The 14,155-nt window shown below is 42.9% G+C and overlaps 1 non-coding gene across 1 annotated transcript; it reads left to right on the forward strand.

Moving 5' to 3' along the window:
• Positions 1-10,471: 10,471 nt before the first annotated feature.
• trnar-ucu (transfer RNA arginine (anticodon UCU)) lies at positions 10,472-10,563 on the forward strand. Its single transcript is given in 2 exon segments — positions 10,472-10,508; positions 10,528-10,563. It is a non-coding gene; the product is annotated as a tRNA-Arg (tRNA).
• The last annotated feature ends 3,592 nt before the right edge of the window (positions 10,564-14,155 follow it).

Consider the following 14,155-nt stretch of genomic DNA (forward strand, 5'->3'; position numbering starts at 1 on the left):
CAGACAATATCCTGGTAAATCTGGTCTGCACAGTTTCCAGTGCTGTCACATCCCTTCTATAATGGTAATTGCAGAAAGACACTCAATATTCCATCTACAGCCGATTGAGCAAATGAACTTAACAACTTAGAAATGCACAGAAACTGCACTTTTTCAATAATGTAACTTTTATACAATACTGCGCAGTGAAGAAAGTGAGAACTGCAGATGCCAGTCCTCAGAGTCGATAGTGTGGCGATGGAAAGCACAGTTGTTCAGGCAGCATGTGAGGAGTGGGAGAATTCATGTTTCAGGCACAAACATATCATCAGGAATGAGGTTTGTGGCCGTGGGGTCTGAGAGATAAATGGGCGGTTTGGGGATTTGGGGGCGTGAAAGCTGAGAATGTGATGAGTACATAAACGTGGAAAATAAGATACGAGTTCTGACAGGAGGTGGAGCCGATAGTTTGGAAAGTTGATGTGCAGGTCATAAGGGCAATGCTGAGTTGGAGTCATGAATGTAGAATTTTGTGAGCGAAAGGCGAATGAGAAAACTGGTGATCCCATGTGGCATCAAGGCCCCAAGCGGAACATGAGGCCTTCTTCTTTCAGGCCTCATGTGTTTAGCGAATGTCAACGAAGGAGGCGCAGGACCTGCATGTGCTTGGCAGATTGGGCGGTAGAGAATGATTTATATCAAAGATCAACTTCCAACTGCATACCCAAACTATCATTATGAACATGTTGTTACATTTTAGGAACAGTATCTGACACTACCCCCATCTAAGTAGAAGGGGAGGATTGCAGATGTGAGAGATTGTAGTCAGGAAGGATAACGCTAGAAAGCACAGTGGTTAGGCAACATCTGAGGAGTAGGAATGTTAATGTTTGGAACATACCTGGCGAAGAACTTATGCTCGAAACATCGATTTTCCTACTCCACGGATGATGCCTTTTCGAGATCCATACTTTAACTCGACACCACCTCTACTCAACTTCTTTAGAAAATTAAGATGTACCTATCACCACTCAGTTGGTTCTTCTATCACATGCGAGACAAACTGCAACATTCTTTTCCCCATAAATATCAGGTGATTCAGATCACTAAAGAAAAGAAAACTACAGAGACAGAATATCTGAGGGAAAACAAACTGTTGCAGAATTCAGCATTCTCTCAGTGCAACTGAATGTTTGAATATAAAGTTGGTAAAGGAAAAGGGAAATCTGCAGTTTAATAACTGCTACATTCTGTTTCTCAAAGGAAAACGAGTTTCATTAACTGGAATGTTTCGATCAGGCAATGCATGCTCACCTTGTCAGGTTCTGATAGGAATGGTGGAATATATTTTGGCTTTGCCACAGCTGGATAGACTAAAAATATCATTTTGACTTCCGAAACAGTTGATGCTTCTGCAGAAGAGTCAATGTGACTCATATCCCAGCACAGCCATTTCGGTGAGTATGTCATTGTCCTGCAACATCACATTTAATTTAAAAGATCTTTATTGATCATTCCTTATAAATACGGCATTTCATAGTGCATTGGACAATATTTTACCCACTCACTTACTCATCGGTACATCACTCAATTTTAGTACCTCTAATGTTCCATTCACGACCTATCTATCAAACTGCTTTCACGAAGAAAATGCTTATTTTTAAAAACAAAGACTGAGCTTAACCAATGCCTGTTGGTAATCAACCATCATTCTGTCCCTCTCTATACGTTATTTAGTGTGTCTCAGTGCCTGTCACCTAAAACCTGTGCCCTCTAGTTTTGAACTTCAACATCTTGTGCAAATGATTTTGGCCAATTGTCGATCCATACCCCTCATGATTTTATAAACGGTGAGAACGTGACGCCCTGCCGACCCCATCTCCATTCTTATCTCAAGCCCTCGGCTCCTCGCAACATCCTTGTAAATCATCTGTACACAGTTTCAATTTTTGCAAAATCCTTCCTGCAGAAGTTGACCATAATTGTAAACAGTATTCTAAATGTGATCTCACCAATGCTCCATATCGCCACAACATGACACTCCAACTTGGATAATTGACTTTCTGACTAATAACGAAAAGTGTGCCAAGTGCTTTCTTCACCACATTGTCTCCTTGTGGCACCACTTTATCTGCTTTTATAAATTTTGCTTTGACTGATAAAGTTGTGATTGTCACTATGTTCTGCTGCCTTCACGGATATGTCGACCAACATACAAAGTCTCTCTGTTCGTGTGGGTTTCCTCGTGTCCTGTTAATCATTGAGCAATCCGTTGATATGTGACTTCCAATGTGCATCACCCCATGTTTTTCATGGTTAGTTTCAACATCCCCTCTCTGAAGTTGACATTTGATGAATCCATTTCTGAGCTCCTCCATTGTAAAAGGAGCTTCCTCACTATTAACCATTTTGCTAATTTTAGTATCATCTACAACTCTGCTTATCATTTCCTCCAAACTTGTTCTATATTCTTTACACACATTCACAAACGACATGGCACCCAGCATTCATCCTTGTGTTACACCATTGAATACCAGTTCCAGTCACAGAAACAGCCTTCTATTACCATCCCGTGTCTCTTACCACCAACAATTTAAGTTTGGATCCAACTGCCAGCGGACCTTATGTCCGTTTTCACCTCTCTCCTCTCACCAATCTTCAGAGTGGTGTCGTGTTGAAGGCTATGTTGAAATCCACACAAACAACATCAACTTCACTATCCTCGTTAAAAAAAACCCGATCACTTGCCAATAAAATGTATTTCATCCAATCTGTTAGGTATGACATTCTGTAACAAAACCGTGATGACTCTCCCTGATGAAACCTTGCCTGGCGAAGTGGCAGTTAACTCTCTCCTTCAGGTTTGCACCATAAGGTTCCCTTCAACTGATGTGAGACTCACTGCTGTGTGATTCTCTGGTTTATCTCCCCCAATCTTGCGTTCGTCCAGTCCACTACAAACCCAAAGGTGCAAGTAACCCATTGCTCGGAACACCTGCAATTTCCTCCCTTGTCACAGAGAGGAACATAAGATACAAGCTCGTCCTGAATTGGGAATATGCCCACTTCAATCCGGAAGAACCACGAAAATTCCTCAGTCCCTATGTCAAACTGCTTAAGAACTTTTCCATCCCTCCACATGCATACTGCCCCTATATCTTACCACAAGAGGACTGTTCGCTGGCTGAACAAGTAAAGTGATTCAGTCAGTCATTCCATTTCCTGACACGACTGTACTGTCACTCTGGAGAAAGATCATTCAGATATTTTAGCTTGAAAACGCTGTATTAAGCCTTTGTGGTTACGAAGTATTTTGCTTTGATAGGCACAGACTATTACAGTGAGAAATGGTTTGAAATTTCTCCAACCGAAAAACATTGAGGTAATTCCAACTCTTGTGGACATTCCTATCTGTTCACATCTGACATGACGGAGATGTTGCTCTCTTGTTGTTTATCATATCCAGATAAACTGCGGCACAAATCCCAAGTGCATGATTTCTATTTTCATTGACCTACGAAGTCGATGCCAGTGGCAAACATTGTAATGGGATTCATCATCAAGAGAAATTTTCAGGATTAAAACAATTCTGTCTTATGTGCAGGGGATCATTACAGAAGCACAGCATCAAGCTTCCTCAGGGCCAAGACCAATAGATGATGGAAAGAGAAATCGGAGTTAACATTTTCGGTCCAGTGACCCCATCCTTGACACTGATGGTTTCCAGGAAAACTTTGGTCTATACGCAGAAGATATGTGGGGGTGCAGTAATTAGGAGGAAACGAGATGACGGAAGAGAGCCGAAAGAGAGAGACGAGCAGTTGGAGATAAGAATTGATAATGATCTGTTTGGAGCATTAACAACTGTTCACAGTGACTGTTTATGACTAACCAAAGGTAGTGTGTGACTAAGCCTAGTGAGTGTGCCGGGGGCCAACACATGGGAAACTTCAGGCCTCTAAAATGAAAGAAAGTAAACTGGAGGGTCGTGGAGTCCTCAAGCAGAAAATGGTCTGCTGCTTATTCAGCATGCTCTAAGCTATGGTGCAACACTGCAGTAGGACTGAGATAGAGACGTTCGCTTGGAAACATGGTTCTGTGCTCAAGGAGCAGTGAACTGGAAGATCAGGGACATTTTTGGTGATAGAACTTGACATTCTGCAAACTGTCATTCAGTACACACTTCGTTTCCCAAGGTAGTGGTGACCACAATATGAGCAGTAGACTAGATTGTGTGAAGTGTAGGGAAAGTATTGCTTCACCTGGACGGTGTATTTGAGCACTTGTATACTAAGCACGGAGGTCAGAAATGGACAAATGAGGAGAAGCAAGAAGCGAGAAGGAAGGATAACGTAGAACATATTATTTTTGATGCTTTTAATCAATGAGTAACAATGCGACCATAAAGGCACTATACCTGAATGCTCACCCTTTTTGGAAGAAGGTTGGAGATATTTATGGAGATAAGGGCGGCACGGTGGCACAGTGGTTAGCACTGCTGCCTCACAGCACCAGAAACCTGGGTTCAATTCCCAACTCAGGCGACTGACTGTGTGGAGTTTGTACGTTCTCCCCGTGTCTGCGTGGGTTTCCTCCGGGTGCTCCGGTTTCCTCCCACAGTCCAAAGATGTGCGGGTCAGGTGAATTGGCCATGCTAAATTGCCCGTAGTGTTAGGTAAGGGGTAAATGTAGGGGTATGGGTGGGTTGCGCTTCGGCGGGTCGGTGTGGACTTGTTGGGCCGAAGGGCCTGTTTCCACACTGTAAGTAATCTAATATAACGGCATAAATCAACACAAATGGGTACGATTTAATACACGTTGCAGAGACATGGAGACAGCATAGTCAAGAATGGGCGGTATATATTCACTGGTATGAGACAATTTGGAAGGATGGTAAGGAAGGTGGTGTAACTCAAACATTGAAGGACAACCTCAGACCAATGACAACAGATGATATAGGTTCTATGGAGAATTAGTTTGAATCCATTTGGGAGGAAATTAGAAGTTCTAAGAAGAAAATGTCACTGATTGTCGGAGTCTATCCGCCTCCAAATTTTTAGATGACACTGGGGAGGGCAGAAAACAAAGACATAAATAACAAATGAAAAAATGGTACGACAATTATCATGCGGGAATTTAATCAACATGTCGATTGGTCGAAGCAGCTCAGTCAGCGTAGCCTTGACGGGGATAGTGTTGAGTGTATCTGCGATAGATTCCTTAAATAATGTGTAATGGAACAGGCCAGCAAGGAGAGAGGTTAAATTAGATTTAGTGCTGGGTAATGAACACGGCAAGATGTTAGATTTGGCGATAGGTGAGCACTTTGGTGATAGTTACCAAAATTTAGTTAGGTTTACTTTAGATTTTCAAAGGGATAGGTATACACCGGAGTGCATGCGCTATTGCTGGGGGAAAGAAAATTGCAATGCGATTAGATAAGATTACGCATTCATAGGTTGGGCAAAGAAACGACATGGAATGGCCAGAATTGAAGTATGGAGCTTATTCAAGGAGCAGGTTCTGTGTATCTTTGATAAGTAGGTACCTGTCAGAGAGGGAGGAAATTGTCAAGCACAGGAGCCATGATTACTGAGGAAGTTGAATCTCTTGTTGAGATGAAGAAGGCTTGTGTTCCCATGAGATGTGAATACTCAGTTAAGGAGATTGAGATTTAAAGTTAAACAGGAAAGGCCTGAAGAGAGACTGAAGACGTGCCAGGAGGGAACTGAGAAATTGTTGACAGATAGGATAAGGGAAAATCCTAAAGCTTTCCATCGGTATGTGAGGGCGAAAAGAATGAATGTAATAAAATGTGGCCAATGAAGGACAGTCATGGTACGTAGTGCGTGGAGTCAGAAGCGATGGGGAAGCGCGAAAGCAATGTCTTTAGTCAGGTTTCGCACAGGAAAAACAAAATGTTGTCGAGGACATTAGTGAGAAACAGGCTATGAGATGAGATAGGACTGAAGTTCCCAAAGACAAGGCGTTACAAGCTCTGGAAATGTGAACATGTATAAATTCCCCTGAGCCGGATGGGATTTATCCTAGGATTCTCTGGGAAGCTAAGAATCAGATTTCCAAGCCTTCCACTTTGATATTCATGTTGTCATTGTCCAAAGTTAGAGTACCAGAACACTACAGGAGAGTAAAAGTTGCACTCTCAATCAAAAAGGGGAGTAGAGAAAAGCCTGGAAATTATAGACCATTGACCCTTCCGATAATTGTGCTTAAAGTTGGAAGAGTTCCATGAGATAAGATTTGTAATCATCTCGATTGGAATAAATTTATGATGGAAAGACAGATAGGAAAGACATACAACCCACTTACCATCCTGATCTGGAAATATATTGCCGTTCCTCCAGAATCACTGGGTCAAAATTGTGGATTTCACTTACGTATAATTTGGATCTGCCGACAGCACACAGAAACGATGGTTCAAGTAGACAGCTCATCATCACCTTACCCAGTCAAATCAGGAATGAACAATAAATGCTGACCTGTTCTGGAATACCCACATCCGATGAAGAATGAAAATCATATGCTTTGGTGTTCTGAGGATTCTCTCTTATTGAGATATTTCTGGATTTATTTGAGGGGTATTCAAGATGAGGATTTGCTGTTGGGAAACTGAAACGCAGCATTACATCAGAATTTGAAGGATGTTGCTTTGTTCCATGTAGCCTGAAACTGACCGGCCTTTGAAAATGAAAGCAGAAAGCTACATTCACAGTGGAGTGAAAGTATTCGCTATCTGAAATGTAGAGACATAATTGGAGGGACGCTGGAGAGAAACCGCGGAAACGTGGTGACGATTTAATTACTTGTCTTCCCTGAAAATTCAGCAGGGCAACCACACCGGAGGAAAGGCATTCAACTGTTGAAAGTGTGGAAAGGGAGTTGCTCAGTTCTCTAACTTATTGACTCACCAGTGGGTTCTCACGGACAAGAAACCATTTTATGACCTAGAGTATGAAAAAATGCATTAACAGGGCTCAAGAACTGTTGTACCATCATCGTGTTCACGCTGACGAGAAACCATTCAAGTGCTCTCTCAGAGGTAATAGATTCAGGCCGTCATTTGATCTCACTTTACATCTGCGAACTCAGTGGAGAGAGGCCGTTCGCCTGTTCTAAGAATGGGGAAGGATTCTTTCAGTCATTCAGTCTGCTGAGGCACCAGTGAGTTCACACAGAGGAGAGACCATTCGTCCGCTGTGATTTGAAATAATTAATTGATTCTGGCAATCTGCAGAAATACAAGCGAGTTCACACTGGAAAGAAACCATTCGACTGAATATATACGATTTGCCTTTGAATGGAAAAGTGAACCTGAATTGACTTTCTGGTTGTACGTACACGGTGGTACAGTGGTTAGCACTGCTGCCTCACAGCGCCTGTAGACCCGGGTTCAATTCCCGCCTCAGGCGACTGACTGTGTGGAGTTTGCACGTTCTCCCCGTGTCTGCGTGGGTTTCCTCCCACAGTCCAAAGATGTGCGGGTCAGGTGAATTGGCCAAGCTAAATTGCCCGTGTTGTTAGGTGGGGGGTAAATGTAGGGGTATGGGTGGGTTGCGCTTCGGCGGGTCGGTGTGGACTTGTTGGGCCGAAGGGCCTGTTTCCACACTGTAAGTCTAATCTAATCTAAAGAAGGCATTTGCTAATTCCACTGTCCGGTGGTGGAATTTGAGCTAATATATTACAAGGATTAAGAACATTTGGGGCGGGCGGAACAACAGCATAATTAACTACCTGCAGGTCTTGTACCATCCTCCATTTCCCCGATTCACCTGAAATGTTTGCCTTTTTGACCGAAAAAATGGGGGCTGTCACCGGTGATTATCCACAGGGAATTATCACTTCACACTTCAGGAGGGATTCAAAGATTGGAGTAATGCCTTTTACAGCCTCGGTTTTTAATGGGTTTTGTGTCCTGCAAGGACGATACTGAGACTTCGGGAATATTATTTTGGTTTCACAGCTTCGTATGAATCCCACATCCCGTTTGCCTTTTGCCTTGCACTCAGTGGGGACCGTTCTCAATCTTTGGTCCGAGACATCGACCATAGCTCAACGCCAGGCTACTCTCTTGGCAAGGGTTACCTGGACTGCCCTATCTGCCTGAGATAGCCAATTTAGTTTCTCCATATATGTCCTTATATCTGCATAGAAGCAGATATGCACATCGTCCCTGAAGACACAAGCTTTCTTTTTTTTGTGCCAGTAGTGCCCATGGTCCCAAATCCTGCCACCTGTCACTGGATGTGTTCGCCAATGGTACTTGAGGAAATGAGCATTCCACATCAAAAAGATAGTGTCTACTTGCCGTCACAGATATTTTGGATAAGTTTACACTGCCTGCATCCGTGATCTTTCTAATAAAATTGGACAATAATAACTGATCTGGTTCAAACAATCTCCTAAAACAATCCTTCTCCTATGATTTGCAAGGGCCGTGACAGTGTATGCGTGCTGTGCAATTCCTCATATCTCCAGCATGAAAATCGGTGTTTATGGGATTAACACGGTTACTTGCCACCTGGGCGAGAGAATTGTTCACCGAACTTATGGCTCTCTGGGTAATCATCACTCATAGCCATGCATCAGGAGTCGTGAGTTGGATTTTACAGCCTGCGCTCATAAATATTCTTTTTGTATTACCTGCAAGCCTGTCGGGGTACTGCGCAAATCTGAGCCCAGTCTCACTATGAGATCGCCAGCCATCAGATTTAAAGGGCAGATTTCCAAGAAATGAAATGAGAATTGGAATGTTTCACTATTACTGATTTCACACAATAGGGGTGCGGTTAATCTCTCTCCTGTCACGAATCCTGATGCATCCATTGCGTCGACTCTCTCAACTGCCTAGATTTAACGTTTCATTATGTTGCCCTTGTATCTAACAAAAAGGTAACTGGTGCATCTTCCACATATAATACATTTTCCTTGACAATAGAATTCGCTTTTTCTTATCAACACCTCAATATCAGGGACCTGAAACATTCGAGTTCCTTTCCAGATACGGAGTTCTTTTTTTTCTCCCATTCCTTGTCTGGTGATATGGTAGTTTACTGGCCTTGTAAGTCTGCTATCAGTTCGGTTTAACTTTACTTTTTTTTTCTTTCTGTCTGCAAAACTTGCCTCTGCAAAGTCAGCTTCTTACTTCTTTGTTTCCCTGTGCTTTTATTGGTTTCAAAATAAATGCTAATTTTCCATTTCTATGGACATCACATTATTTTCACAGGTAGCTACAACAGCGAGGGCCGAAGTGCCTGCACTTCCTTTAAACGTTCTATGTAGTAAGCTACATTTCCTGCTGGTTTCTGATGTCTCTCCTCACTGTGGAAACTTCACATCTTCCAGAGATTTGTCTGCACTTCATTTAATAGAGGCAACTGTATTTTCTGCTCAGAATGTGATCTCTCTGCAATGGAGAGAGGAAAACAGAGTCGGTGACAAAACTGAGAGCACTTATGTTCTGTCCAGAATCAACAAAAACTATCCCGATCTTCCAGTCTCCTGTTTCTTCAACATTACACTGCGTTCCCATCCTTCATGCTCTTTGACTGTATTCCTGATGAAGGGCTTTTGCCCAAAACGTCGATTTTACTGCTCCTCGGATGCTGCCTGAACTACTGTACAATTCCAGCCCCACTCTAATCGAGACACTGTGTTCCCAGGCCACTATTCCGGTCTCTGGTTTGCTTCAGTGCTCCTTCAAGGAATAACACTAGCTGGAAGACCTGCAACTCATTTTATACAGACAGACCATGCAAACGTTAGGACTCAACATCGAGTTCAATCATTTTAGAACCCTTCCGCCCTCTTCCAAATTCTTCACCCACCCTTCCATCCCATCAGTTCCGAAGACAGATCATTGGACTCGAAATGTTAACTTTCCTTTCTCATGAGATATGGACACGAGCTGTTGATTTTGATCACACCTTTTGGCTTTACTTCAGGGAACTTTGCTTCTCCGTTATAACCACCAGACTGCTGGAAGCGTCTGATTGCAGGGTGAGATATTCAGAGGAGATGAGAAGAATGGCAAGGGCTGGACCATTCCCATTGTGAAGGTAGACGAGCTAGGTTGGGGGTGTTTATCGAAGAGCAGAGAAGGCTGTTTGAGTAACCGATTAACGTGCACATTTTATGAAGAGGATAGATATGTATGAGAGGGATCAGCCTGTGTTGGGAAGGAATAGCGTGACATAAATGAAATACAGGAGACAAGATATTTTGAGGAGATTTTGGGAGAATGCTTTCACCAGTAGAGTGTTGCTTATCTGGAAATCATTATCTGAGCATGTGGTAAAGCTAAGTATCATGAGAACGTTCCCGCAGTCTGTAGTCGAACACTTGAAGAGCCAGAGCACACGTGGATCAGGTACAGGCACTGGAAAGTGTGACGAGGACTGACAGACGCGAGATGGTTGTCCTGAACGCAATGGGTCGAAGGCAAATTTGTGTGCCAAAGGAGGTGTTCTGGCGCGTCTCTGTAGTGCAATGGATAGCGCGTTGGACTTCTATGTGGTTGGTCAGGTTGCAATTCAAAGGTCGTGGGTTCGAGTCCCATCGGAGTCGAATTTTGGTTTATGGTTTGGAAGGTGGTCAGAGCAGACTCGGCTGCTCATCTGCAAAACCAACAGTATTCGTGCAGAAACTCAGCTGTCTCGAAACGGAACATTTTCCTCTCACAAGTTTAAATTTTCGATGTCTGTTTATGATAGAGATCAATAAACATCTGTTACTCAGTAGGCAACACGATGATGTGTATAGGCTGGAAAAAGACACAAAATTGTTGTGTCAGCCATGATGATATTGAATCACGGAGCGGGACGAGATCGGTATTAACAATGGGCTCCTTTGTGTCTGTGCCATTTCTGGACCAGGTTTTTAAACAATCACAATAAGAACAATATGAATTAAACGCCACGAAACATTTTGGTCTCACTTCCACATCCCTTCCCTTCCAGCTGGAATAGACAGCTCTTGTTTCAGCTTTAGATCAGACAGCAGAGAGTTCTGACAAGTTCTCCTTCAGGCTGAATGTTGCTTCGCATGGGTTTCCAAGTGGACACCTGGAGCAAGCAATTGCATGGATTCAGGGGATTCAGGGGCAGATTTCCCCTTTGCTGGGCTGGAATTCTGGCCAAGGTAATGAACACGAAGTTCTGACATTTTGAATCTTACTCTGGATTCTTGCGACTTCAGCAATCATGTTGAAATTCACGTTGCCCTTGCATAACATTATTCAATCTTCACTGTTTATAAAAATCATGCCACGTGCTCGTGGGTGCAGTATGCTGATATTGTTGTCGTTGTGTGCAGTATGGGTCGATGTGTCATATGAACATGCCAAAGGAAGTTGGTGAAATTTCAGTGAATCGAATTCCCTGACGAAGTGAAGCCAATCGAAGGAAAACCCCAGTCCAGTGGCGACATAACATTTCTGGTGATCAACGCAGGACACCACAGTAAACGTGCGCAGCATTCAATAAAGTCGATTTTCGCCACATTTTTCTATGCCACATTTTCACCACATTTCCGGGACATTATTGTAATCTCTAAGCTCTCACATTCTACAGGAAGAACATTCAAATGGCCGACTATCCATTACTAATGTCCTGAATTCACACACACACGCGCACATATGCGCATATTTATATATCCACACAGATATAAATGTATGTGCGCATGCATGTATATGTCTGTGCATATATATTTAAAAGTTGCAAAAGAACGTTGAGTAAAACAGCATTTATTCTAAAAGAAATATGATTTTTTGGAGTGCTCTGTCCTTGGGAAATGCCTCAGTTACTTAAGACCAGCCATAAATACTCCCTGAGTGAATATCCAACACTCAATAGAGATACAGAGGTGATTTCTGCAAAAAATTACGTGTTTCATACCGCTGATACTGCGCTGTGTTAAATTCGGGAAAGGATGTTTAGCTCTTTTCACATTACTGATTTTGCTGCAAGCTCGCACAGGCCATTAAAGCAATCCACAAAATATTAGATTTATCTCATTGGACATTTCGACTGTTATCAGAAAAACTGGAATCGAAACGATAACGATGTTTTTAAGTATTGCTGTGAAGATTACAGAATTGCAGTAGGAATATTTTTCGTGTCTTGTTAATGGATGTTTTTGGGGGAGATGAGTGAGCAGCATATGGACTCACTCCCTTCTCTGTGATTGCAGCCAAATGTTCCAATGCAACACATGAAAGGATAAAGGTGCATTACATTGGCAGGTCAGTTCCCATTCACGATAGTATAGTTTCACTTTGATTATCGCCATCGTCTAAAGTATTAGCTGAGTTGGGAGATCATGATCATAAGGGTTAGCTGAGACATTGCGAGAATTAATCCCACACTGTTGGCTTCACTTTATATCATAAACCAGTTATGCAGCGAACTGAGCTAACTGGCTTCCCTTTCATGCTCAGTTTTTTCGCAATTTATAGAAGTTCACGTGGAACAAGCTGCTGAACCTTTCCTCACAATCAGCACATTCTGTACTTAGTCGTACTCAGTTGCAGGTGTTATGAAGTTTCTTTCCAATTAACTTTAACCAATTACAGAGTGTGCACGTAACGTGTACTCATCATGGCCGCCCAGACTCCCTGTCACGGTGAAATTCATTCCTTGCGTGTCTGCACGCGTCTTCACAAATATATTAGGATCAGCTTCTCAATAATCTTTCAAGCGAAAAAGTTATCATTTTCGAATTCAAATGTTGCAGAAGGAAAAGGATAACTTGCCAAACTTCTCTTTATCATTCATTGCTGGTTTTGAAGTTCAACAGTCTTTATATAGATCCATCCGAATGAAGGAATTTCCCTCCTGTTTACTCTCACCAAATTCTCATCGCCAGGAAACCTGCCATACGGACACAACTCAGTTTTACCTGGTGTCACGCCACATGATCTATTCGTTTTTTCCACCAACCCATGAAACCTCGCCTTGTCATTTCAAATGGCATTACCCCTCACTACATCGATGGCTTCCTTTCCATTTTTTGTTTCCAAGTAAACGCTGTCCATTCTTCCTGACGTCTTTTCATTCCAGTCATCGCCATCCATGTCTTTTATTATCTCTTTATATCCCTGTATAGTCCATGTTGGGAAAGGATGCTGGGTCCAATGCAACACATTAAAACCCGGTCTAATGCTGTGTACTGCCATTACCAATGTAGGGAAAATAGGAGCTAGTTCAGGCAAAAGGGAATCCGTTGGTTGTCGCGTAATGGATCAATCCCTGACTGGGAAGTGACTGTTTTTCCTCACTTTTCTCCCTGGTCTGAACATTTGCTAAAGCAACACACTAAGGGAACATAGAATGCCTACAGTTCAGAAACTGGCTATTCAATGCAACCAATGCACACCAATCCTCCAGGGATTAACCCTCACAGAACAAGTCCTTACCCTTATTCTCTTCATTTGCGCCTGAAGTAGGCACCTTACTGACAGTCAACCCAGTTGTAGGCAAATCATATCTCTGGCGCTGTGAGGCAGCAATGATAACCAGTGAGCCACCTTATGGCCCTTTACAATATTGCAAGGCACATGCGGACGCGTTTGTCATGTGATTCCAGTCAAAGATGCTCTACTTTGTTGTTGCCCTTACCAGGAACAATAAATTCTGATTCCCTGACCAAGAAATGAACACAAACCACAGCGGTGAAAGTGCTGCATCGGAACCACTGGTCGATCAGGAAGGACGGCATGTGCAATTGTGTCTTCTCTTAACAGCATAGCTTTATTTTCCTGTGATGAGACATTTCTATCGAAAAAGAATGTTCGTGACACCGTGCTTTTACAGCACAGAATAATACATCATGTCAATACCAGTCATCAAACATCCATCCATTCTCCTTTCCAGTTACCACTACTTGGCCCACAGTCACAGTAATGGGCGGCACGGTGGCACAGTGGTTAGCACTGTTGCCTCATAGTATCTGAGACCCCGGTTCAATTCCTGACTCAGACGACAGATTGTGTAGAGTTTGCACGTTCTCCCCATGTCGCCGTGGGTTTCCTCTAGGTGTTCCGGTTTCCTCCTACAGTCCAAACATGTGCGGGTCAGGTGAATTGACCATGCTAAATTGCCCGTAGTGTTAGGTAGGGGCATGTGTGGTTTGCACTTTGGTGCGTCGGTGTGGACTTGTT

Source organism: Hemiscyllium ocellatum, chromosome 7 (genome assembly GCF_020745735.1).
Source record: "Hemiscyllium ocellatum isolate sHemOce1 chromosome 7, sHemOce1.pat.X.cur, whole genome shotgun sequence".
NCBI lineage: Eukaryota > Metazoa > Chordata > Chondrichthyes > Orectolobiformes > Hemiscylliidae > Hemiscyllium > Hemiscyllium ocellatum.